This window comes from Parasteatoda tepidariorum, chromosome 11 (assembly GCF_982258835.1).
Source record: "Parasteatoda tepidariorum strain Cologne lab strain chromosome 11, Ptep-v5.0, whole genome shotgun sequence".
NCBI classification, from domain to species: domain Eukaryota; kingdom Metazoa; phylum Arthropoda; class Arachnida; order Araneae; family Theridiidae; genus Parasteatoda; species Parasteatoda tepidariorum.
The window spans coordinates 30,138,163-30,164,349 of NC_141765.1; the positions used below are offsets into that span (position 1 = coordinate 30,138,163).

General features: G+C 31.0%; 1 long non-coding RNA gene across 4 annotated transcripts in view; it reads right to left on the reverse strand.

Annotated features, from left to right (window-relative positions):
• LOC107457481 (uncharacterized) overlaps window positions 1–26,187 on the reverse strand; it is a 40,906-nt gene that overhangs the window by 11,220 nt on the left and 3,499 nt on the right. The window contains exons 2-3 of one of the 4 annotated variants that reach the window (XR_015430188.1): window positions 24,703–24,833; window positions 14,261–14,382 (exon numbers count right to left, since the gene is read on the reverse strand). This is a non-coding gene — a long non-coding RNA (uncharacterized LOC107457481). Of the gene's footprint in view, window positions 1–850; window positions 1,008–14,249; window positions 14,383–24,702; window positions 24,834–26,187 lie in introns of those variants that run through there. The other 3 variants (XR_015430189.1, XR_015430187.1, XR_015430190.1) reach the window with 3 other exon arrangements.

Sequence of the window (26,187 nt, forward strand, 5' to 3'; positions counted from 1 at the left end):
AAAATTAATTATTAAATTTTGGTTTTAGAATAGAATTTAGTTTGAAGTTTTTTTCTTTTTATATGGAATGAATGCAGGGTATCTGCGACATTTTAGATTTTCAAATTCATAACTTTTCATGATTTTCCATGACTAATTCCAAGAATTTTTCATGACTTAACGAAGTTACTATTGTCTCCCACAAAAACGCAACAATAAATTAAAAAAAGCATTATAATAATGTTAATTAAAATGATAGGTATACCCAAAACTGTTATACTCTGCATCTTCATATTTATAGATTTTAAATTTAAAAAACAGAGTAAAGAAAGAGTTGAAACAATAAAATAGCTGAAAAAATACAAAAGCAAATAATTTTTTCCTTTTTTTTTTCTGCCGAATTATATTCTAAAGATATTTTTCTTGTTCATCAGAAAGGAAAGAAATACTCCTGATTTTTCTGTTCTCATTTCGGAATTTAAACAATTAGCCAATGGCTGGTTTGGTTCAACTAGAATTTTAAATTGATAAAATTAAAAAAAAAAAATAAATAAATTTTTAAATGTCAGAAGTTTAAAAGATAATTCGATATAGAAATTATGTTTTTTCTTTCATTTTTTGAAAGAAAACCATAATTTTTAAAAAACATGATAAAATCATTTTATATTCTAATAAAATATGACTGAGTGATGATTTTGTTAGGAATTCAGATATTTGGAACAGGATTAAATTGGGGGGAGGGGGATTCCATTTTAAAAATTAGATTTTTCGGAGACCTGAATCCATGATTTTCCATGAATTTTTCTTAAAAATAGTAAAAATCATTACATTTAATTACAAATTTTGTTCAATACTGAAATTCATGACTTACCATGAATTTCCAGGTGCACAGATACCATGTGAATGTTTTGGTAGGCCTAATTCTAGTAAAAAGAAAACTAATTTATCAAGTTGCAGACATCTTTTAAAACTATAAAGATAAAGTTCTATGCATAAAGACAAAAACTACATTTAACAAACTGTAGACCACTATACGATGAACATAACTAACTAAAAAACAACAAAAACCCACTTCCTCCATAAAGTGACAGAGAAGAGAAAACACTGTCGATCTATTTGTTTACACTATGAATTATTTTCCAACATTTGCCGCCTTTCCCTTACTGTACCTATATATATATATATATATATATATATATATATATATATATATATATATATATATATATATATATATATATATGTCATACACATAATTATAACTTAGTATTTTTTAAGAATTAAAAAAAAAACTTAATTTGATCTTGAGTAAATCAGTCCTTAAATAAATTTTTTACAAAATTATCTTATATTTTCTTTAATCATTGGTTTCAAGAAAAAATCTTTTGTACTGTTTCAAAGCTGTAACATTTCAAAGAGTTCAACAATTCAAGAGACAATTCAAAGAATTTGTCATTAACATATTGTCTCACAAAATGGTAACATACCTCAATGTATTAGCTTTGAGAGTTCTGAACTTCTGATTAGGAAAATCAATAGCAGCACTGTTATCATAAAACAATTCACAGTGTGATAAGTCCAATTTGAGTTTTTTTATCAGTTGGCACATATTTTAACCACATTAACTTTTTGGCTGACTTGGATAGAGATATAATCAGTCTCCATGGCAAAAAATCGAAAAACTTCTGATTAAAGGCTTTCTACACAATAGGATGTTTCCACAGATGCATGTTTTCTTAACTTCTTCCAAATATCAGGATATCATCTTCTGTGAACAGTCCTTTGCATAAATACAATTTTATAAGCTTTATTTCGTGAAATACACTAGTTACTTCAGTGCACCACTCACATCCTATTTGATATAATCCATATTGCCTTTTTAATTCACACACATCTGATGAATCTTCTACAAAACCTCCAGGTAGAGCCATATAAATTTCTTCTGTCAAGTCTACACACAAATATGCAATTTTCACGTCAACTTGACAATGAACCCAGTTCATTAAGCCTACAAAAATAGCAAAAAATGGTCTTATGAGAGAAAAATTTACCACAGGACTCTACACTTTATAATAGCCAACACCATGTTGTTGCTTAAATCCCTGCGTGACAAGTCTTGCTTTATGCCTCACAATTTTATTTGATTTGTTTTTAGATAGTATACCCATCTACTACCTAGCACTTTATAACTTCTCTACTAATGATCACATTTCTCTTTTCTTCATCATTTCAATTTCTTCTTCCACAGTATTTTTCTTTTCTTCATAGTTTCTTGCCTCAGCTTCTTCTTAGTTGCTTTTTGGAATACAGTACTCAATTTAATTTGCTTCTTCACCTTCTTGTACTATGCTTGATTTTGATTTGATTTGTCCATTTACGTCGCACTAGAGCTGCACAATGGGCTATTGGCGACTGTCTGGGAAACATCCCTGAGGATGATCCGAAGACATGCCATTACAATTTTGATCCTCTGCAGAGGGGATGGCACCACCGCTTCGGTAAACCGACGACCTGCACGCGAAGTCGAGCACTTTACGGTAGAACAGTTTAACGAGGACCACTTGTACTATGCCAATTTAATTCCTGATTGAAATTAAGAAGTAAGAACGAATACCCAGGTATTCATTCCTACCACTAAAATAAGAAATATATTTTTCAAACTTTATTCCATGACTGTCACCATATTTCTCAATGTCATATGATGACCTAAATCAGTTTTTAGACCCTTCTATGAAAGAATAAATATCATTTCTAGATTCCTCTGATTGCTTAGTTGCTTTTCCTAACAATTTTAAATCTTATACCTTCTTGATGCTTTCATGACTACAAATTGAGTCGAATTCTGGCCTATGAATAATATCTTCACCATCTGAATCTTCTCTTTCATCCTATTTTGCTCTTCTTGATGGTTTTCTACTTGGGTTCAGAAAGACATTGGTTGCACAGTCATTTTCATAGAATTTAACATTTTTCGTTTCTATAAATTTACTATCTTCAGAAAAATAGATACGATAACTCTCGAGTGAAAAAGTAAAACATAGCATTATACCTTCTTTGGCAAGCATTTGAAATTTATTTCTTTTTTGTTTAAATGCTCCAACATAAGTCTTATATCCAAATATTTTAAAATTTATAACTGGCGGTTCTTTCCCATATAGCATTTCATACAGAGTTTTTTTTTCTTTTCTTGAAATTCTGTACCATGTATGAACAAAACATACCACCATACTTCTTTCGTGTTACTATCTTTTAACATAGATTTAATGGCATCCAGAGCAGTTTTATTAAATCTTTCACAGACATAGTTTCCTTTTGGTCTATAATTGGTTTGCTAAGCACAAACTTCTGGCTCTTCTAAACATTGTTCAAATTGATTATTGTAGAACTCACCATCATTGTCCCTCTTAATGCATTTTAAATTTTCCCATCCTTGCATGATGATTCTTGAATTTCCTGGATGCTTCATTTTCATTCCTCATAAGGTATAAAACTACTACACGACTGTAAACATCTATAATTACCAAAAAATACCTATTTCCTTCTTTTAAAGATTTCAACATTGGACCATGGGTACCCATATATACTACTTCTAGTGGCTGAGAAGTACCACTTGGAACTGATTTAAGATGATGTCCTATTGGATGTGGCAATGGGGCAAGTCTCACAATTTTATATAAGGTAATCCTATAAGTTAGGTATCAGGTTTTTTCTACATTAGATATTAGGTTTTTGCAAATGATTGGGTTGTAGACATTTGTTAAAGTTACATTTCTTATTTCATCCAGTTTTACTGAAAATTTAACAACAGCCTTTTTTCCTAGTACCTAAGAAGAAGAATCCCCAACAAAGAAATCGATGTTTACATTATTAGTTTCTTCATAACTTGATATTAAAATTTTGTTTTTACAGAAATGTGCAGTTGCAACTGAATTCAAAAACCAAATTCTATCATTGTTCCTAATCATAGTTTCACCAACCTCCACAGAGTGCAATATATAAGTCAATTAACACACAGAATTTCAATGATAGACTGATCATTGAATTTTTTTTCCTGTTAATTCCACTTTGACTTTAAATTTCTGCAATTTGCAACTAAATAACTTCATACCAGTGATATAGTGACAGTGACGACATGGATCAAGGACTTTTCTGTCATTTTCTGCCATTACTTAAGATTTTTTTCAGTCTCCATATTTTTCTACAACATCGTTAATTGTAGAAGAAATATTAAAAGCACTAACCTCTGAACTAAAATCAGCATTCACTTGTGTAAGTCTGCTTTCTTCACTTATCAGTTCTTTAGCAATTTTATCAATAATTAAATCTTTATCTTTCCAATAATAAATTAACTGAACTATACCTGAAAATTCAGGTGGTAGATGCCTTATTGATTGGAAGCCTTGAAACAATTGATTCACTTTACTAAGCTTTTTCACTTCTGTTTGAAGTATAGCAATAAAAATATCTATATTATCATTTGCCTGATATTTTATACTAAAAAACTCATCGAGTATTTGAATAAGCCAAGCTCTTGCTTTTGCTCAAATTGTTGAACGAATCTCTGTCTCACGCTTTCTTCCCATCTAAACATTTGTGAATAGGTGGTCTCTGGCTTAATTACATAATACAATTAGAAAAATAATTTATCTCTTCTTAATATAAATTCTCGTTTTTAAATACAAGGTATTTGCTACATTTTAGATTTTCAAATTCATGACTTTCCATGACTAATTTTAAGAATTTTTCATGACTTCACGAAGTTACTATTTTCTTGAACAAAAACACAACAATAAATTTATAAAAGCATTATAATGACATTAATTGAAATGATAGGTATAAACAAAACTATTACACTCTGCATCTTCATGTTTATAGATTTTAAATTTAAAAAAATAGTGTAAAGAAAGAGCTGAAGCAATAAAATAGCTGAAAAAAATACAAAGCAAATAATTAGTTACTTTTCTGCAGAATACTTTCTAAAGATACTTTTTTTGTTCATCCGAAAGAAAAGAAATACTCCTGATTTTTCTGTTCTTATTTCTGAATTTAAAAAAATTTGACAATGACTGGCTTGCTTCAGCTAGAATTTTAAATTGATAAAAAAAAAAAATAATTATAATAATTCTGAAATCACAGAAGTACACCAAAAAATTGGAGGGGGTAATTCCATTTCAAAAATAAAATTTTTTGGCGACCTAAATCCATGACTTTCCACGATTTTTTTTAAAAAAATAGTTAAAATCATGACATATTCGGTTCAATACCAAAATTCACGACTTCCATGATTTTTCATGACTTTCCAGGTGTGCGGACACCCTATAAATATTGGTAGCTAAAACTAACTCGTTTTTTCCTTCCATAAATTTTCAACAGTCTTTATTCGATACAAAAATTTTAATGTCTATCTTCCACCTATCCCAATTTTGATGACTTAATAAGTTAAAGCCTTCAGGCAGCAGTAACATTTTCTCTTCCAGTTCTTCAAATTATCAATACACATAGCTCACTGCCCCCATCTAAAATGTCCTTGGCCCCTAACCAGTCTTGAAAAAGAAAACTAACTTATTAAGCTGCAGACATCTTTTAAACTGCAAAGAAAGAGCATTCAATTCAAAGACATACTGTACAACTATTTTAAGGGCTAAATTTATTGAAAATAAAATAAACTCTAAACACAAAAATTAACTTAAAAAACTAATAACTCTACAAAGAACAGATTTAACTGAAAAACCCTCTTCCTCTAAGCTGTGATAAATCTTCCTCCAGGATGTGACACAGCAGAAGAGAAAACAATACTTTCTATGTTTACACTTTGGACTTCCATACTAACTAGGTTTTGTAAAGTAATTTTGAGTCAAAAGTGTATTTTAAGTTTGAATTTTTGCGGTTTTTTTAATTGTGTTATTATTACAGTATAGAACCATTTATCCGGTATCCAGTTAACCGGGAAATCAGAAAACTGGGGAAATTTTGTTCAGTTTTCCCGCCATTTTAAACCGGAACGATTATGAAAAAAAGCACCAATTGGACTCATCCTTGAAGTTGATTAGAGGAAAATGTGAGGAAGGGGTCAATTCCCCTTCCCGTTTACCCAGAGAAACGTCATTACTTCCGTGACTTTGAAGATCTTTAGATCCAGAGGAGGCAGGGAAGGGACAAATATTTTATTTTCTCCTTTAGGTTGTCAATCAAACTCGAAGGAGTGGCATGTTGATTTTGTTTTCCCTTTGATTTACGAGGGGGTGGGGAAAATGCGTTGCACATGCATATCAATGAACAGAAGATGAAAGAGAAAAAGATATTTATCTATTTGACATCGATTACTAAAAATAAAATATTTTTCTTTTGAAAAAATTCTGATTCTTTGGAAGTGTGGTATCATTTGCAAGTTTTTCTTGATGAGGAATCACATCTGGTTTCGTTAAAAATCGAGTTTTTATAAAAAAAATAAAAGGGGAATTGTTTATTAATTTAAACAAGCAATTATTTTATGAAGCAGATTGCAGTTTTGTTTTTCTGATTCCACTACGTTTGATCTTTTTCTTCTTTTCCCGATAAATTTCGTACTCAATAAATTAATTCTTTTTATTCATAAATTTTGTCATTAGTTTTTTTTATTTATTTTTTATTTTAATTTCGTTGATCTTGTCTTGTTCCGGGTTCTAATATTTATGTTAGTGCCTTTTTTAACTATTGTTTCGGTTAGATAATTTTCAAGTGCTGTTTTTATTTAGATTAATAAGTTTTCCTTTTATTTTATATTATTTTATTATCTAATTGCTTTAATAATTTCAGAAAAGGTTAATTAAGTTAAAAGTATTACAATAAAATTATGTAGCAATGCATGAAATTTTTAAAAAAAATTAATATCAAGCTCTAAAAATGAAGGGTAAGCATGAAAAGCAGATGTAAGACATTTAAGCAAGATTATTTGAAAAAAAAAATTTTTTTTTAAAATCTAAATTTTCACTATTGATGAAGTGGCACGTTTAGCCTTTTTCAAAACATCAGCACTAAACTTATTATCAAAACAATTTGTTTGTTTGTAACACTTCATTGTAAGAATATTTCTGAGAGTTTTTGTAGACATAGATGACCGAAACTGTGTTTTATTTTTCTTCACAACACTAAATATTCTTTCGCACTCCACATTGCTATGGGGTACGCAAGTGATTCCCAACAACACTCTCGATATTCGATCAAATTTAAGTTGTCCGCTGTAGTCAGTAACAGTACTCAGGCCATTTAATTGCATATCTATGGTGCTGCCTTTAAAGTTGGAGGAATCTTCAATCTGCAATGCAGTGAACTGTTTTTAGAGGCAGTCCCATGCATCTTCTTTGGTTTTTCCTTCTTTAATCATCAAAAGACCAGGAAACTTTTTAACAAAATATGCTACTTTTTCAAATGATGAGATTTCGATATTTTTTAAGTCTGCAACTTGAGCATTCATCAAGATATCGTTATTAATGGGAAATTTTTTATGATATAATCACACGAGGTAGCATAATAATTCCTTACTGACAAATAAAATTTTTTTTTTCTTTTTCATTCAACTTTTTAACTAGTTCTATCGTTTTGAATCCAACAATTGATTAGCTTCAATATGATATTGGATTTCTAATAGGGCGTGCCCTTTAATAACAGCAGGTTCAATGAATTTCAGAAATATTTCTTTTTTGAAAAATTTGAATTTCTTTGAGAAATTTGTTAACATATTATTCAAAACATGCATCAATGGGGAAGATGACTGTAATATAGTACTGAGCTTTTCAAAATCCGTTATTACACTTAACAAAAATAAGCAATAAGCTTTGTTTAAATCTGAAGATAAAAAATGAAAAAAAATTTCTTCTCTGCTGACAGAAGTTTTGGGAGTAAACTCGTTCATTTTCAGATTTTTAGAGGTTCCTTCATTTGTTTTGAGCTTCTTATTAGAAGTGCCTTCCTCTTTTTCTGAATGCCTTTTTTGGCTTTCTATCTTTAGCACCTTTTCACTCATTTTTGGGATTTTAAATAAAGTCAAAGATGAAGATGTTAAAGTCTTTGATTTCACTTTATCATGAAAATATGCCAATAATGCATCCCATTGATCGATTACTCTGGACAGAATCTCCCCAAGGACAACCATCGAGAGCAGACGTGCTTCAATATCTTCCTCACTTCTTCACTGTGAAGATTTTGAAATAACTTCAATTTCTCCTGCCTCTTACAACTTTTTTCTAGATAGTAAAATATATCCACTAAAGTTTGGTCAACATCAATGGGCAATGTTGCAGCTGCTTTTTCTGTAGCCAAATTTATTAAATGGCACAATCATCCCATTATAACTAAATTTTCGTGCTTTTCTTTGAGAAAAGAAATCACACCATTCTTTTTTCCTAACATTACTGCAGCATTATCTGACCCAAATGTTATGCAGTTTGTCAGAGGTATCTTCAAATGCTCCAGTTCATCCAAAATAAGGTTGGATATGTTTTTCCCAGTCGAATCAAGACTTAGTTCCACTAAGGACAAAATCCTGGATTGAATTTCTGATGATTCACCAACGTTGTAAGTCACAACAATGGGATAAAGCTTAGAATCCATATTGCCATTGCTTCCATCTATTGCTAGAGAAAAGACAGACTTCTGAAGACTGCAAACAACTTCTTCTTTGAAACTTTTAGACAGCTCACTTACAATAGCAGTAGTTTTTGTTCGCCCGCATGAATATTTTTTTGCTACTTCGGAAACATTCTGACTTCGGAAACATTTTTTTATACAATGCTCCGGCATGATCGGCAGCTGTCAGTGGTATATTATGCTCAATGAGAAAGTTGGTGAACAGAAACTCTGCTCTAATTGCATCATCATCAGCACTTGCTTTTTCGAAAAAATTACTTATTGTGGAATTTCCAGATGCACATTTAGCGTTTTTAATATGCTTTTTGGATTTTAAGTGATCATTAATATAATTTTTCTGCCGTGACAAATCATAAAGTTGCAGCTGCAAACGCTACAAAATGCGTATTTATCCCGATCTCGAGATCGCAAAATTCCAGGAAGATCACTACAGTATGATTCCTTAAATGATTGTAGATAATGTTTGCTCATTTTCGTAAAAAAGAAAACACCAGGCAAGCATAACAATACCCCTTGCTACTAACGAAAGTAAACAGCGACACAACTGACGGTTCCTGTAACCGGCGCCAATGCGCAGAGCTCTCCGTCTTCCTTCCCCTTCCCTCCCCTATATTCAACGGACTCCTCTGAAGAGGCGAGCGCTTCTTCATAAACTGACGTCACAGTAACACCCTTAGCGGAGTTGGCGAATTCTTCGAAGAACAGGTTGTTTCTTCTTACTACGGTAACCTGCAACACAATTTCGGCGCACATTTTAGAGCATCGCTCCGCAAAAGGCTCGAAAGCTCTAAATTTGGCGAGTTTTTATTATTTTTCCAAAAACTCGGGACAAATCCGGAAGATTATGCTCTTACCCGGAAAAATGGAAAAAGGAGGAAAATCCGTAAAACTTCCGGAAAATCCGGAAGAGTTGGCAGGTATGAAATATGGCTTAAAGAATGTTTACGGTGAAACAGGAAAACCCAATAGAGCTTTCCTTTTTTAATTAATGATGTGCCAGGAAGGTGAAGTTGTTAAGCTAATAAAAAGCAATAAACTTAATGTTATTACGTTAAGTTTTGTAGGGGTTTTTTTGTTGCAATTTTGCTGTTATGATCATGATGTCTTCAATTGGGACATTTTGAAAGATGTGGATTTAAGAAGAAAATTAAATGCTTTTTAGCTTCCAGGTGAATTTTTATATTTTGGGGAATTTCACGTTTTTTTAATTTTATGCAGAATAGTAACAACAGAGTTGCCAGGGGGTAATGATTCGATATAGATCTACAGTATTTTTTTATTTTTAGAATATGGAAAAAAGTGTCTGCTGCGTAAAATTTACCAAAAAATGAACACAGATGCATTAAAAAACTACTGTCTGTGGCCCATGGTTTGATATAGATCTGCAGTAGTTAATCTTCATGAACTGTAATTGATGTCAAATAATGTTTGGTTTTACAGCTAAAATTTTATCTTATAGGTGCAAATAATGAACAAGTTAGTTTAATTTTACAGGTAAAATTTAATTTTGCAATTCTTGATTCTGCTATGGCATAGTACAAAATTAGTGCCAATGAAATTACACCAAACGTAGAAGATTAAAAGGAAATTGCCGAAAAATGGGTACACATGCACAATAAATCAATTCTCAAATAGTTTAACATACATCATTTTGAATAAATATAGGTACAAATGTATCTACGAATCTAACAGATTACAATAATTCACACGCATCAAGTAATCAAGTCAAGTAACAATTATTCTCTGAATACAATGCAAGTAAAACTGGTAACTAATAAACATATTAAAAAACATTATTACTGTACAAAAACATAATTTTTTTGTTAAAATTCCATACAGTAAAATTGTAATAAAATAAAAAAATTGTGATTTTTTTCCTTACTAAATCTTGCATACCTTAATAAAGCAATATAATTTAATACCAATCCCAAGTGCATAAAAGTGAAGTTATCATACTGTACATTATTTTGCTGTTACACATAAGGTAAAATATAATAACATATATTTTCAGCATTCAAACAAAATGAAGTTGAATTTAACAAAAAATTTATATTTTTTTTCTGAAACTTACATGCCTAGCAATATAACATAGTAAATGCTTTACTGACATGCATCTGTAAATAATTTATGTTAATCATTTATATATGTTCAATCGAATAAAATTCATTAAATAAAAAACTATGTGTAGGATTAAATTTAGCAAGTTTTGAACAACCTTCGAAAATGGAAACAAATAAGCATATAGTGAAAGAGGTTATGGAATCCAAAGATTTGATATTAACTACCTTAAGCATAGAACTTAATGACTTTTGTAAGAGTTAAGGAAAAAATAATTCATCAATCACTAAGCTGAGTTAAATTTTTTTAATTTCTATAAAAATTATAAACATACTTAAACAGCTAACAACACATAAAACCATAGGATGCCAATTTTAGTTATTAACAGGTATTAATTAAAATACTAATATCATGTCTATGATCACATTAGTATTTAATGAATACCAATATTTTCATATCTTATCAAAATTCTCTATAAACCAAGATTTCTTTTTATTTGAAAGTTGATATTTTATGTGTATTATTTGTATAGCTAACTCATCTATTTAATTTACTCATGCAAGAGATTATTTTAATTAAGTTTCTGAAAGTATAAAACGTTATTATTCATATCAAGCATTTAAACAAAATTATTTTTCTAAATTAGGAACTTCTAAATTAGAAGACAAACAATCTTTCATTTCAACAGTGATTCATGGTGTGAGCTTAAACAATAATAGTTCAGTAATCAGGGAGGTAACATAAAAAAAAACTACAGATGCTGTTAAATACATTTCTAGTAAAAAAAAAAAAATTCATAACTGTTGGTGAGAGTGAAGGACTTAAGATGATAGGTGACTAATATCCACATCATAAAAAAAGCCTTTCAATTCACGAATTTTTAAATTAACTTGCGGAACAGACACATAAAACCATAGGATGCCAATTTCAGTTATTAACAGGTATTAATTAAAATACTAATATCATGTCTATGATCACATTAGTATTTAATGAATACCAATATTTTCATATCTTATCAAAATTCTCTATAAACCAAGATTTCTTTTTATTTGAAAGTTGATATTTTATGTGTATTATTTGTATAGCTAACTCATCTATTTAATTTACTCATGCAAGAGATTATTTTAATTAAGTTTCTGAAAGTATAAAACGTTATTATTCATATCAAGCATTTAAACAAAATTATTTTTCTAAATTAGGAACTTCTAAATTAGAAGACAAACAATCTTTCATTTCAACAGTGATTCATGGTGTGAGCTTAAACAATAATAGTTCAGTAATCAGGGAGGTAACATAAAAAAAAAACTACAGATGCTGTTAAATACATTTCTAGTAAAAAAAAAATTTCATAACTGTTGGTGAGAGTGAAGGACTTAAGATGATAGGTGACTAATATCCACATCATAAAAAAAGCCTTTCAATTCACGAATTTTTAAATTAACTTGCGGAACAGATCATTTTGATTTTCAGTTTCTGAAAGTATAAAACTTTATTATTCATATCAAGCATTTAAACAAAATTATTTTTCTAAATTAAGAACTTCCAATTTTCTTAATTCAAATAAATAACCATGACTATTACACAGGGCTCGAAAAAACTCAAAAATTTTACCCGTCCCCGAGGACGGCTTGACCAACAATGTACCCGTCCTCCTTTGAAACTAACCCGCCGCTTCTAAATAAATAAAAATATAATTATCTCTTATTTATTACAAACATTTATATAAATTGTGCAATTAATTAGTAGTTACTATGATTACAAATACTAGGATTGCATTATACAGTAATAAAAGTAATACTAGGTTGCCAATAGGAACCTAGTATTTCTTTTGTAAATTAATTTATTTCTTTTAATGAAATAATTTCTTTCTTTTATGAAATAATTTAAATGACAAATGTCAAGTTATCTGGAATGTCAATTTATCTGAGGGTACAGCGATTTTTAAATGAATCAAATATGACGTTTGCCAGTTCCACAATCAAGCTAATGATTTACAGAAGTTTCTGCACAAAAATCTGAAAGGGGTTTTCTATTTAGGTAGATGCTCATAATTGCGCTTAACGCTTCTTGTTTAAGACCAGTGCGTAATGTTTTTTTTTGTAAGTTCATTGCTGAAAAGTCCCTTTCAACCGCTGCAGTACGGAAGACAGAGAAAACATCAATTCCATCATGCACAGTATGTTACAGTATTTCTAGATTAGAGGGTCATTTTAGAAGTGAGGCGCTAGACTCTTGTAAGATAACAAAAATTGAAAATGTATCCCCAACATTAACGGGAAAATGGCCGTCCGCGGAGAATTTTTGACCGTCGAGGACGAGCGGAAGGGTGGTTTTTCGAGCCCTGCTATTACATATTTACTGGGTTTGATCCTCGGGCCGGGCAAGGTTGACTCATCCTTTCAGTGGGTCAATAAATAAGTACCAGGCATGCTTGGGAACTAAACACTGGGGGTTCCGTGATTAGCTGACTACCTTACCAGAACATCTGCTCCTGCACCCAAGAGCCTAAGGTCAAGAAAACTCAAACGGGCACAGTAGGCCTTAGCCCTCTATGGGCTGTCAAGCAACTGAGTTTAGTTTTTTATTACATATTTATATGTCATTTATTTAATCTTAATGTATCCTGAACTTATAATTAAATAGCTTTTTATAATTTTTATGTCATTTCTGAATAAGTGGCATTTCTATTTAAGGGACAAAAAGCTTGGCTTGATTAGAGTCCCCTACAGGGAGATACTATTATTTATTTATTCATTGTACCTGAATACAACTAAAATTTGACGAGCACAAAGTAACTCTTGCTTGAGATTACTTTGTGCATGATGTTTTAACAAAATAAAGGTAATTAATTCCAACTGGAATGGTTATTGAAGGAAAATAGAAGCTCTTTTAGGGAGTTAAAGTACTGCTATAGCTATCATTGTACATAAGAAAAATCTGCTTTATAATTAGTATAACAAAATAAAAACTTGGAACAATAAAAAATTTTATATACCATTGTAGAGAATAGAAAATGAGTTAAAAGTTAACTAAGCAAATAGTTCTGAAAGAAAGTAAAAAACCAAGTTAAAATAAGTTTTTAAATAAATGCATTTTGAAGCTCTATATTTCATTCTATAGTTTTGGCTACACCTTGAAATCAATTTCACACACAAGGGTATTAAAATTATCAAATATAGTAATAACAAATAATAGTTTTTTATTTCTTATATATTTCAAAATTAATTTATTTATTACAATTTATCCATTTTACTGTTTTTATTTTTTATACTTCACAAATTCTATCAAAAATTTTATCTATTAGCTACAATTTTACATTATCAAAATTTTTTAAATCAATTTTATGATCTAGATATTGCATCAAAAGTTTTCAAATACAGCAAAATAAATATAGTTAGTATAAATATGCTGTTTGCAGGGAAAGAGATTACCATTTCATATTGCAATACCTCCAGAATTAGTAAAATTGAAACTCATCTGCATAAAATTTAAAAATTTGAAGAGAACACCATAAAAAATAACTGCTGTACTTAATGTTGAACTATGTGTAATTGTATACTAAAGTTTTTACTTTCCATTAAATTAATAAAACACTTACTCTTTCCTTTTTTTCTTCATTTAATTTAGGATTCCAGTATTTTTGTTTTTCCGAAGACACTTTTGAATGTTTAGAAGCATAGATAGTAAATTTGATGCTCCTTTACACAGAAGGCCATTACACTGCAATACAAAACATTTTTTTAAGTTTTCGGGTTTATATTTGAACAAGTTTGTGTTTAACTTTTCTGAGCTAAGATAAAACAAGTCTCTTCGAGCAATGCTCAAAAGATTGCCCGAATAGACTTGAAATAATTGATAATATTAGCAAAGTTTTATGAGGTCATTTCCTATTTAGCAGCTAAATAGAAGAGGAGAAATATGTTATAGAATGTAAATTAGCCATTTAATTATTTAAAATGTTTCAGTAACAAAATGCTTTCTAGTTTACAAATCGAACCCTTTCCTTTCATCAAATGACAAATTGAATTTATTTAAAAAAGCCCTAAAAGACTATTTTTTTATAAAGGAATCATCAGACTTTTAATATTTACATTTTTTGAAATTTATCTGCATGAGGGAATCAGATTTAGTGCTGACAGCAAGAGTTATTTATTTTCATAGTACAAGCTTATCAGATCTACAGAATAAAAAATAAGTACTACTTTTTAATAAGACAATGCAAAAAGATTTTTAAAAAAAAGTGTTTTTTGATATTCCATAAAATTACTGCTCAGTGTAGCTGTCAAAATGTAATGCTTTCCATAAAAATATTTCAATTTTTAGCAAAATTATTTTAATTTTTCACAAAAATACTTCAATTCTTTCCAAAATTTATACTTTTTATAAAAGATGATACTTCAATCCACCCTTGAATGTTTGAACTTATAATGATGTAAAGTAGATTCTTCTAATTTAATTTTACAATGTTAATTTATTAACATTTAAATTTGTTTAGCAAATTTTATTTTTGGATACTAATGTAAAATCCTGTTGTTAAAAAATATTAGCCTAAATTCTAAAAATGTTGTATTTTCAAACTTCGATATCTCAGGAATTATTGTAAGAAATTTTATATTTTGCCATTTAAAATTTCATTTTTCAAAATGAAGTAAAAAATTGTACACTTTACAATTAAATTTTTTTTTACTATTATTAAATAAAACAATCAAAATAATATATATTTAATAAAGGTTATTGTTTGCATTGAATTATCCTTGGAGAAATGAATTTTATAATTTTGTGCAAAAATGTCTCTGTCCAAATTCTTGTAAGTTATTTTGATATGAAAAAAGAATGTATTTATTTTTTGCTGAACGCACACTTTGGATTAATTAAAAGTTGTAGAATTTATTAAGAAGCTCTTAAGCTAATGCATTTAATTTATAACAATTATATCAAAATATTATATCATAACATTTCATTATATTATATCATATATTAGTTAAATTACATATGTATTTGTGCATACATGGCTCAAAATGATTTTAACCTGCTGATTTTTACAGCCTTGTCAATAGAGCCCAAAAAAGACCATGTGTTAGAAGAAGCTGAATATCACTTTATAACCACTGTTGAACAGCAGACTCATTTATTGGATTTACGAATATTAATGATTAACTCTGCATTCTTGTAAATTTGAACCCAATTCTGAAGACACTCCTGGACCAAGAATGGGACAAATTTGCATTCTAGGGAGACTTTCACTGAAACTAACCTGCATGCACATTATATGGAGAGGAAAACCACTGTCTGCCTAACGACAAAAGGGCTAGTATATATGTGTTACAACTTTTTTTTTCTTTTTTCTAATGCCCGCCTGTGTTAACATTTGTCAATTCAGGCATCTACAGGGCGACATGTTGACCTCTCTTACAGGGGCAACATATTAGGTGGGCCAACATCGCTCCCACAGTACGGACAGATAGTACAGAAAAGGAAAGAACATCCATGCCTTGCCTGGGATTCGAACCCAGTACCTTTCTGATGCAAAGACAGTTCCCTGCCCCCTAAGCAGGCCGGTCGGCTGTGTTACAACTCATTGCAACATATTTTAAAAGCCTCTATTTTTTCACATAAGAACTGAACTTTTAGCTATGTATGTAGATTAAGGCTGCATGTAGACAGAAGAGTACCCACCCATTCAGAAGATAGACACTGCTTAAGTATTGTTCCGAATGCCCACATCAGCAAGAGGTCAAGGATCAGCAGTTGATAAACTGCTTTAGCAGAAATTTCCCTTTCATTCTTAGTGTGGCAACACAAAAAAAAACAAGTTTGAAGAAGGTGGTTGTTTTTTACAATTGGAGAGAGAGTTCCTCATAGTAAGGGGGCGTTTGCTCCCATGCTGATCGTTCCGGACATACTGAATGTTAGAATGGATGGTGTAGTATTTTAGAATTTGCGAAAAAACAAGGATCGTTTTCGATCCATTTACAATTTTATTTCCTACTTCTTTTTACAGAAGTTAGTTTCAGCTGTCTTCCACAATGCATTTAAATTTAGCTCTATTTAATTTTTTTAAAGGATTTGTTCCTAGCGATATACGTAATTTGAGCAGCTCAATAAATGCTGTAATACATTTTTACATATTTTAGTCTCCTTTTAAATTGTCTTAATTAAGTTATTGTTCTCAACCATGTCACTTTATTTAAGAATAATTTTTATTCTAGAGAATTCTATATTCGCTTTGCACTGGCCTTTGCGAGTTAAGCTTTAGTATTCTTGTATGCACATGTGTATAATTTTATTAATAATGTCTTGAGTTTTCAGTAAACAGCTTGTAAAGTAATAACAGCTCGTCGTCCAAATATGTAGTAATTAAATTTTTTACCACCACATGTAGTAGTGTATTAGTTAGTTAGAGATCTAATGTTAAGGTACCATGTGGTACAGCACAGATTATTATGTTTACTATATTAAATATATCCACAAGAATTATTAATATGTAGGAGAAAGTGGGATAATATTGGGTAGCTAAGATTTGAAGGCCAGAAGAAGATAAATTGTTCTACCTAGAAACTGTTAGATTTAATCAAAATATTCATTGTTTATATGTATACAATATACCATTCCTAAAAAGTAATTGATGTACATTTTAATAAATGAATTTTTCCTAAAATAATAAGTGAAATCATCCAGGCTCATCCAAGTAGTGGGTAAAATTGGGTACACATGTTAACTATATAGAAAATTTAGGAATACTAAAATTTCAGTGAAGAAGTAGCAGACTTTTCTACTTTAAAAGACAATTTAAGAAAATTATGCATGCAATTTAAACTTGACGAGGTGAGAGAGGGAAAAAACTGCCATGAGGCCTATGACTGTTAAGGGCTTAACCCAAATAAATTTCTTTAAAAAAATAATAATGCTTATTAGTTTCTTTTTTGTTGATATAATTACAGAGAATTTTTTTCATATCTACATAAAAGCTAAGATTTTATATAAAAGGTCTTGAAAAATTCCACAAAATATGAAAAATAAAGCTTTTTGTGCTTTGAGCAAAATGCCTGCAATGAATTTTGTCCTGGGGCCCGTAAAACCTTTGTTCAGCTCGGAATGCAGTTTTTGTCTTCTTCCACTGCACTGCAGCTTTTATGGGCCCAGCTGAGAGACACATCAAGATGGGGAGGGGGCTTACCGAACATGGTAGTTTCCTGTTTTACCACACGGGCAGAGGTTATCAAAATAAAACAGAAAAATGCTATATATCAGGCTAAATCCTTATTGTCTGTTAGAGTGTGCTTCTTTAGTAAACGTAAAATAAGCTGGACTAAAAATAATTTTTGTAACTGTAAAAAAAAAGAACATTAGAGAGTTGACCTAGAAAAGCAAATTTATCTACATAGATGCCGTGAATTAATCAGCACCACCAGACCAATATGTTAGATCCTTTTTCTTGACTAGTAAAGTATATTTAAGAATATATACTTGCTAAAAATAGAATTAATTTCTACAGAATAAAGGTACTTCATCGCAACTTAATGCCTGGTCTTCCCACACCTTACTTTATATTTGCACAGGAAACTATGTTTCAACTGTCTAAATAGACATTTGTAAACAAAAACAAAATGAGCGAAGTCATGAAATTTTTCGCCACTTATGAGGAAGATACTTTATAAATTGCCAAAGTTTCGAAAGTTTTTTAAGATATTTATTTGAAACTATTTTTGTACATATTATCTATGTCTAGTTTAAAAAGTTAAAATAAAATAAGTATTAAGCAATTTAATAATACCGATGATATTTGTTAGTTAATTTCAAATACTTTCCAGGCGTAATGATTTCTAATTTTCCTGTTTACCATTGAAGCTTTATAAATTATATGATTTTTCATTTTTAACATCAAATAAATCATAATATTAAATGTTTTAAATGTTAGTTCAAATTACTACTGTCTCCGTAATTGTACAAAGTCATACATTTCTAAAGCAGAAGTTGACTAAAATTTGTGATTCCTTTTTTTAAATTAAAAATTATCTACATTTTAAACAATCTTAAATTTTGAAAGATAAGATTGCTAAAAATAATTGACTTATCTTATACAAGGTATTAACCACCCTTAATATATGATTTCACAAAGCTTTTCAAAAACTAGGGTTCACATTTATATATATATTTGAGAGAGAGGGAAAAACAAAAAATTTTATTCAAATGTAAAAAAATTCTATTGGGATCAAAAATAATAAAACCTACTCGACTGCCAGAGCGAACTAAAATTCTTTTAATTCTAACACTTACAGCTAGACAAATTAAATTTTTAATGTTGAAATAAATTTTATTCTAGGGATTACTTATGACAAAATACATATATAAAATTACAAAATTTGGGGGAATTTAAAATTTTTTATTATATATGAAAAAAATTTTCATGCTAAGTAGTAAAATTGCTAAATTATATAGTACAATGTAAACATGGGAGAGAGCAATGTTGATCTCCATGGCTTGGAAAGCCTGACTTCACAAAGAGCTATAGAGCTGAAAACGAAGATAGACTTAGAGGTTGGGCAGCTCTAAAGAGCAGGGCACATCCACCAGGTCTATTGTACCCAGACATGCCAACCTAGCAAAATTAACATTCAGGAGTTTCCCTGACAAGAATTCAGGAGATTACAGGAAGATTACAGGAGATTACAGTAAAAAAAGGTGCACAGTATGCAACATTTGACACTTCTAAGGAATTGTGAGTAAAAAATTTATTAAATATAAGAATGCAAGAAATTTTACACATCAATAGAGCACAAATTGTGGAAAAATATTAAATGGAAATAAAATAATTAAACACATATTCAATCTATTAGCTAATTTTTCCTTCACATTTCACAAACATAGCAACACAAAACTATATTAGGTAGATACTCTTTATTTAAAAAATAAATACCATTTCCTTTATAAAACATTATTCAAAAACCCTTGACACTGTAATAAAAATGCACAAAAAACTTTTAAAAAATAAACAAATTGAAGAACTATTTTATTTTAAAAAACCAATTCATTACTAATGCATAATAATACTAATGTCTGTACAATAGAGAACCAATTATCCGGGATGCTCGGGACCATCGCTATCCCGGATGTCTTAATTTCCTGGTTTTCTGGATCGATTAAAAAGTGTCGTTAATCGATGTTTTATCGAACCCGAATTGCAAGGAAAAAGTGTAAACACATTTTAAAGTAAGAGAAAAAAAAAAGCACACCTAAATCAAAAAAGGAAATAAATTATAGAAAAATAACATTTAAAAGAATAAAAAAATTTGCAAGTTTAGACAAGAAAAACAAGTTTAAAAAATTTAAAATTCTCATATTTATTTATTAAAAATAATTACAATTCCTAAATTAACTGATAAACAAAATCAATGATTAATAAATAACGCAATATATTTCATACCTAATTATACGAGGGGGGGACAATAAATAAAAGGAAAACTTATTAATCTAAATAAAAACAACACTTGAAAATTATCGAACCAAAGCGATAGTTAAAAAAAGGCAGTAGCATAAATATTAAAACCTAGAACAAGGCAAGATCAACGGAATTAAAAAAAAAAAACCTAATGATAAAATTTAGGAATAAAAATATTTTATTGAGTGCAAAATTTATAATGAAAAGGAAAAAAAAAATCAAACGTAGTGGAATCAGAAAAACGAAACTGCAATCTGCTTCATAAAATAATTGTATGTTTAAATTAATAAACAATTCTCCTTTTATTTTTATAAAAACACGATTTTTAATTAAAGCAGGTGTGATTCCACATCAAGAAAAACTTGCGAATGATACTGCACTTCCAAAGAATCAGAATTTATTCAAAAGAAAAATATTTTATTTTTATTAATCAATGTCAAATAGATAAATATATTTTTTTCTTTCATCTTCTATTCACTGATATGAATGTGCAATGCATTTTCCCCACCCCCTTGTAAATCAAACAGAAAACGAAATCAGCATGCCACTCCTTTGAGTTTGATTAACGGCCTAAAGGAGAAAATAAAGATCTAAAACCTTCAATGTCGTGGAAGAAATGATGTTTCTCTGTGTAAACGGGGGAACTTCCTCACATTTTCCTCTACTCAACTTCAAGGATGAGTCCAATTTCCGCTTTTTTTTTTCATATCGTTTTAGTTCAAAATGGCGGGAGAACAGAAATTTTTTTTTTCCCGGAATGTCTGGATACCGAATAAATGGTTCTCCACTGCATGCATAAAAAATTTAACTAAGTTCAAAAAAATGATCTAGGGCAAATAAAATTACTCAAATTGTTAAATGCTTTTTCTCTTCAAAAAATATAGAGAATTAATGAAACTTAATAGGGTTATTTTATCAACAAATTAAAAAAAAATTGAAATATGATAACCACCAGCTTTGAAATAAAAACACATTTTAAACAGAAATTTAAGAATTTGAACGAGTTTAATCTTAGACTATGACAACCTTCATCTATCAAAAAGTACCTCAAGATAGAATCAAGTTAACATGTCTTATATACTAGAGAATTGGTATTTAATATTCATAGAGGTTGTTATGCCAAAAATTAAGAGTTGCAGATTTAGCTCTTCGCAATTAAGTCTTGCTTAAGTCATTGGTACGTGATTTGTTGAAATTGGTTGCATACTTCCATTTCGACTTAGACATCCTGGTAAAATTTTTTTTTTAAATATGCGAAGACTAAACGAATGATGGATATCACGTTGCTAACCGTTGAAAAATATGCATTAAAAACTATAAAAACAGCAAGATACGATATCAATTCCAACTATCGAGAGTACGAGTTTCCCCACTCCTGTACAGATGTCACTAGATATCGTCATGTGACGTCATCGCATTCAACTCCACACGAAAGGAGAGGAAGAAGATTCCTACGAATCTTAGTGTAAGGGGGCGGGTGAAATAGTGTTAAAGAGGGGGGAAATAAAACATGTGCAGCTACGCGTCAGGCAGATGGTAGTTCGATAAGAGGGGATGGAATTCACGCTGAAAAAAAACAAAACTTCAGCACTCGTGGAAAAATTAGGTAATTTTGAGCTTGGCCGTCGATTGCAGTAAAATTCGGGAGTTTTTCGAATCAATTCCGGAGGGCGGGAGAATAACTCAAAATTCGGGAGACTCCCGAAAAATGCAGGAGAGTTGGCACGTCTGTGTACCCAAACCCTAAATCATGATTAACAAGAAAGCCTTACAGCTGTAATGCAATGTTGCCCGGAATGCTCAAATCTTAGAGCAGAACAGACCTCATAATCACAAAGTATATGTCGTAAAGTCTCTTCCTCAAGATGACTACCTCGACAAAGAGAATTAGATTCAATACCCACTATGTATAGGTGTCTCCTGAGGGTGCAGTGTCCAGTGAGAAGACAAATGATCTTCCTCAATCTGTTCCTGTTTAGCTTAAGGAGCTCTTTTTGACGCACATTAGGACAGTCACCATTCAGCTCTTTAGCTTGTCTCCAACTATCCAAGTTGCGTAATTCTTTTTGGGGAATTTTGCCATAGAGCTAGATTATAGATGCCCTGAATGATGTAGGAGAGATTCCCAAGGCTGGTTCATGGCTCCAGAAAAGCGCATTAGATCCAGCCCATGCTGCTTCATCAGGCAGCTCATTTCCAAGAATACCCATGTGTTCAGGTACCCAATGTAGATATACTTTATCATGAAGAGAGGTCACAGAGGACAGAGAAGCACTCCCACACTAGTAAAGAGGTGAATTTGCACCTTGATAGTGATAGGAGACCAGCCCGACTGTCGGAACAGATGAGAATAGGCATATTTTGATATACCCTGTCTAAGCACGTCTTGCAACACAAGATGATGGCATAGACCTCAGCCTCAAAGACACTGGCATAACTAGGGGAAAGTGAAGTTTGGTACAGTCATTGGAGTAATAAATTCCTGCCCCTGATTTAAGACCAAGCCTTGAACCATCAGTGTACCATATAAGACATATGACTTTAAGCAACCGAAAAGAATTAAGGCATTCATCTCTTGCTGGAAAATGGATCTTAAAGGGCTTGTGGGCAACAATGACTAAGTCAGAAACTGTTTCTTTGCCATAGAATTTTAACTTAACAGTAACTAAATCCCTATGGAGAAAGTTGACAAGGTTAAGGGCATTTAGATTATAATTAGCCAATATGCAGGCCCTGGGAGGGTCAAGACAGGTATCATAAAAAGTATTAAAACCCTTGACGTTGAGACCCATAATTCTACCCTTTCAGTCCAAGGCCTTTGTATAAGAGCAATATCTAATTATCCATCATTCAGCCCTTTAGCCAAGAGGCAACAAGGCTATGATGGAGATTAATTTGACCAACCTTGATTGTTACTGTTGCCTCGATTGGTTCAAGATTTAAAAAAAACAGAATGGTAACTACCTAATCTTCAGGTGTGAAAAGAGGACATCCGATGTTATTCGAGCCTCTGCTGCCCCCTTCTTATTCAGATTGTGGATGATTTTAAAGACTCCATGATCCACACCAGTGAAAGCAATATAGACAGCTCTTACTATGTCCTCAACATCTTCAGGCTCAACCACAAAGATCTATCTAGAGGTGCCGGTCTCACAGCATTCAGCAGAACATTTCACCTAATTGACTTCCACCCTGGGTTAAGTTGCTGAAGACCTCTTAAGAAGGTGCCCTGATTGGAGAACTTTTCCATGGTCTCAAAGGCCACCTTCACAGGATTGGGCAACTCATCAGCATTTAGAACTCTAAGCGTGATGTCACCCAAGGATTTCTCATTAAAGTGGCTCCAGTGTAATCCACCGTGTAATCACTACACTGGAGAATCAAAGCCCCTCACAGTAGGTTGTTGCTGAGCATCCTTTTGCTAAGGGGAATGGCGTCAGTCAGCTCTAAGATCCTCCTGAGAATATTATCAGAATCTCCCAGAGAAAGCTTGTCCGAAGGAAAGTCCTTCCTAACAGTAGCAATCTGGGTTGATCTGGTTGCATGGGCAAAAGAAACTGCAGATTGGACGCTCCCAGTTGGGTCCCCCTCTCCAGTTTGGCTATCCCTACTTAGAGGGACCACTTCCCTGGATTAGGTTCTCCTCCCAGGAGCAACATCCTCTTTGGGCTTCTTTCCAATTTGGGTTGGCATACTGGGAGAGGGCGTTGCATCCGAAAGACTAGGTCTCTTAGCTCTGCCACTCATCTCAGCAGCTTTCAACTTTTTCTCCAGTTTCCTTTGCTGGCTCTTGGATAGTCCAGCGGCGTCAGGCATACTGTGCCTGAGGCCAAAACCAGAGACACCAACAGAAGCAGGTCCTGTGCTTTTGGACACCTCCTCACCAGCATTACTAGCAAGAAGCGGCTAAGGAGCGATATTAATACAGGGATAACCCGACGGCTTACCATGTGCTACTGGAGATTGTAGCGAACTTTTCGAACTAGAACCACTGCCTAATTCCTGAAAGCATCCCTTGCTAACTAACGCAAAGGATGATGTCATATCACAAGCATTACCCTGGTCCATCATAGAGTTTGCCTGCTATTTAGTTACCTAGTGAGGGCTATCCAGGGGACACCACGTGAAGGCGGCAGGCATTAACCCCCAAAAGAAGAAGATATAATACAATTTAACGAATTAGAATATAAAGAAATTAATGTAAAACATTTTATATCATGTTAAACAAAATCGGGAATGTGAACAAAATCTGTTACAAATAAATCATAAAATTTCCAAAGATATGCTACAGATTTGAAAAAATTAGAAAAAAAAAAAAAAAAACGGCAGAGAACTAAAATGTGCATATTTTCGGTTAATTTTGAAAATTACTTAAAAGGTTCAAAGCAGTGTTAAACTGTAATAAAGAGGTGCATCACATATGCCTTTAAACTATTTAGAAATAGTGGTGAGTAATATCCCTATAAATCGAATGTATTAAACCAAGAATTATGCATTAGAAGACTAATACTAAGAAATACTTATCCGCTGTCAGGAGCAAGTTGGCATCTCTGAAACAAAACTTAATTTTAAATTTTGGTGATTATAATTGAGAAGCTTACGTTTTATTGATGCATCAATTCATCCTTTCTAAATTCATTGTTTGTTTGGATGTCCTCTTCATCTTTCTTTTCTGCATTAAATGTTCAATCCTTTCTGCTTCAGGTATAGTCATTATTTCTAGTAAACGGCCCTAAAATGAAACAAAATGAATTTATATTTATATATTTTTACTAGGAGACTCTGTCTCCTGCTCACTCTGTTTGCAAACTCCTTTGGGGCATCTCTCATTCATCTTTTTTCCTTAAAATTCGATACTTCTCTCCTTCCAAAACTGATAATTTTATTTATAAAATAAATAACTATTATAACCTTATGAAAGAACATTTTGCTAAAATGTTAATCATAACAAAATGAATAATTACATTGATTTGAAAAATAATCAACTGAAAAAGAAATATTTAAACTTAAGAATGCTCATTTTGTAATTTCAAGTTTTTAAGTTTTATGGTTCTGCGCAGCAAAGAAAAATGTAATGTTAAGATGAACATTCAACTAATATACTTTAAAGGGCAGTATGTAATGCATTTTTAAAAAAAATTAAGCTTAAATTTATTTTAAAGGAATTCTTGTTATTAGTTTTTTCTTTTTGTTCTTGTTTTGATTCAATATTATAAGCAGATAAATTTTAACCAGTCTAAAGCTTACTTAGTATTAGTATTTAAAATGTAAACATATCACTAAAATTACTTATATTATATTTAAAAACTTATTTAAAATAAAATTATTAAAATTATCAAGCAAATAAAACTAAAAGGCCTCTTCATTTTCTTTTCTTTTTTTGTTATAAGATGGATTTTTTGAAATTTTGTAATATTTTAAAAAGGTTTAAGCTCATCTTTTTTTCAAAAATAAATACTTGAGTCATTAATGGATAGAGATTTAACAGTTAGGGAAATTTTTTAAATTTTAAAGTGTGAAAGAATAATCTCTAACTTTCGAGCACTAAAAACGAATGAAAACATAGGAATACTGAAATGACAATTTACAAACTTGGACAAACAGATTTGAAGTTTTACAAAATCTCAAACTTCTCAAGTCACATTCTTTGATAAAAATGCAGTGCCATATTATAATGTTCAAGTAGCTTATCTGCAATAGGATATATATTCATTAATATTTGCTCAAATGGCAAGCGGTATCGCCGTAATAAACTTTCTATATCTAAAATGTAAATGAAATAGCCAAAAAAACTTTTTCAAAATATGTAAAACTATATACAGTACAGAGCCTCTTATCCAGAAATCAGAACCGGAAAGAAATTCAATAAATTTTCCCGCCATTTAAAAAAAAATAATAATAATTTTTTTTCCTCATGAGATTTTACGATTTTTCTTTCTTTTTAAAAGATGTTTACTTTACCATCATTTTAGAAATAATCATTAGTTCCCTACACTGCCAAGAGAAGTAAGAGTCTTCTACTAAATATCATCAATCATTCCTTTCCTCACCCCCTACAAAGTTGTTTCTTTTCAATCATAGCTCAG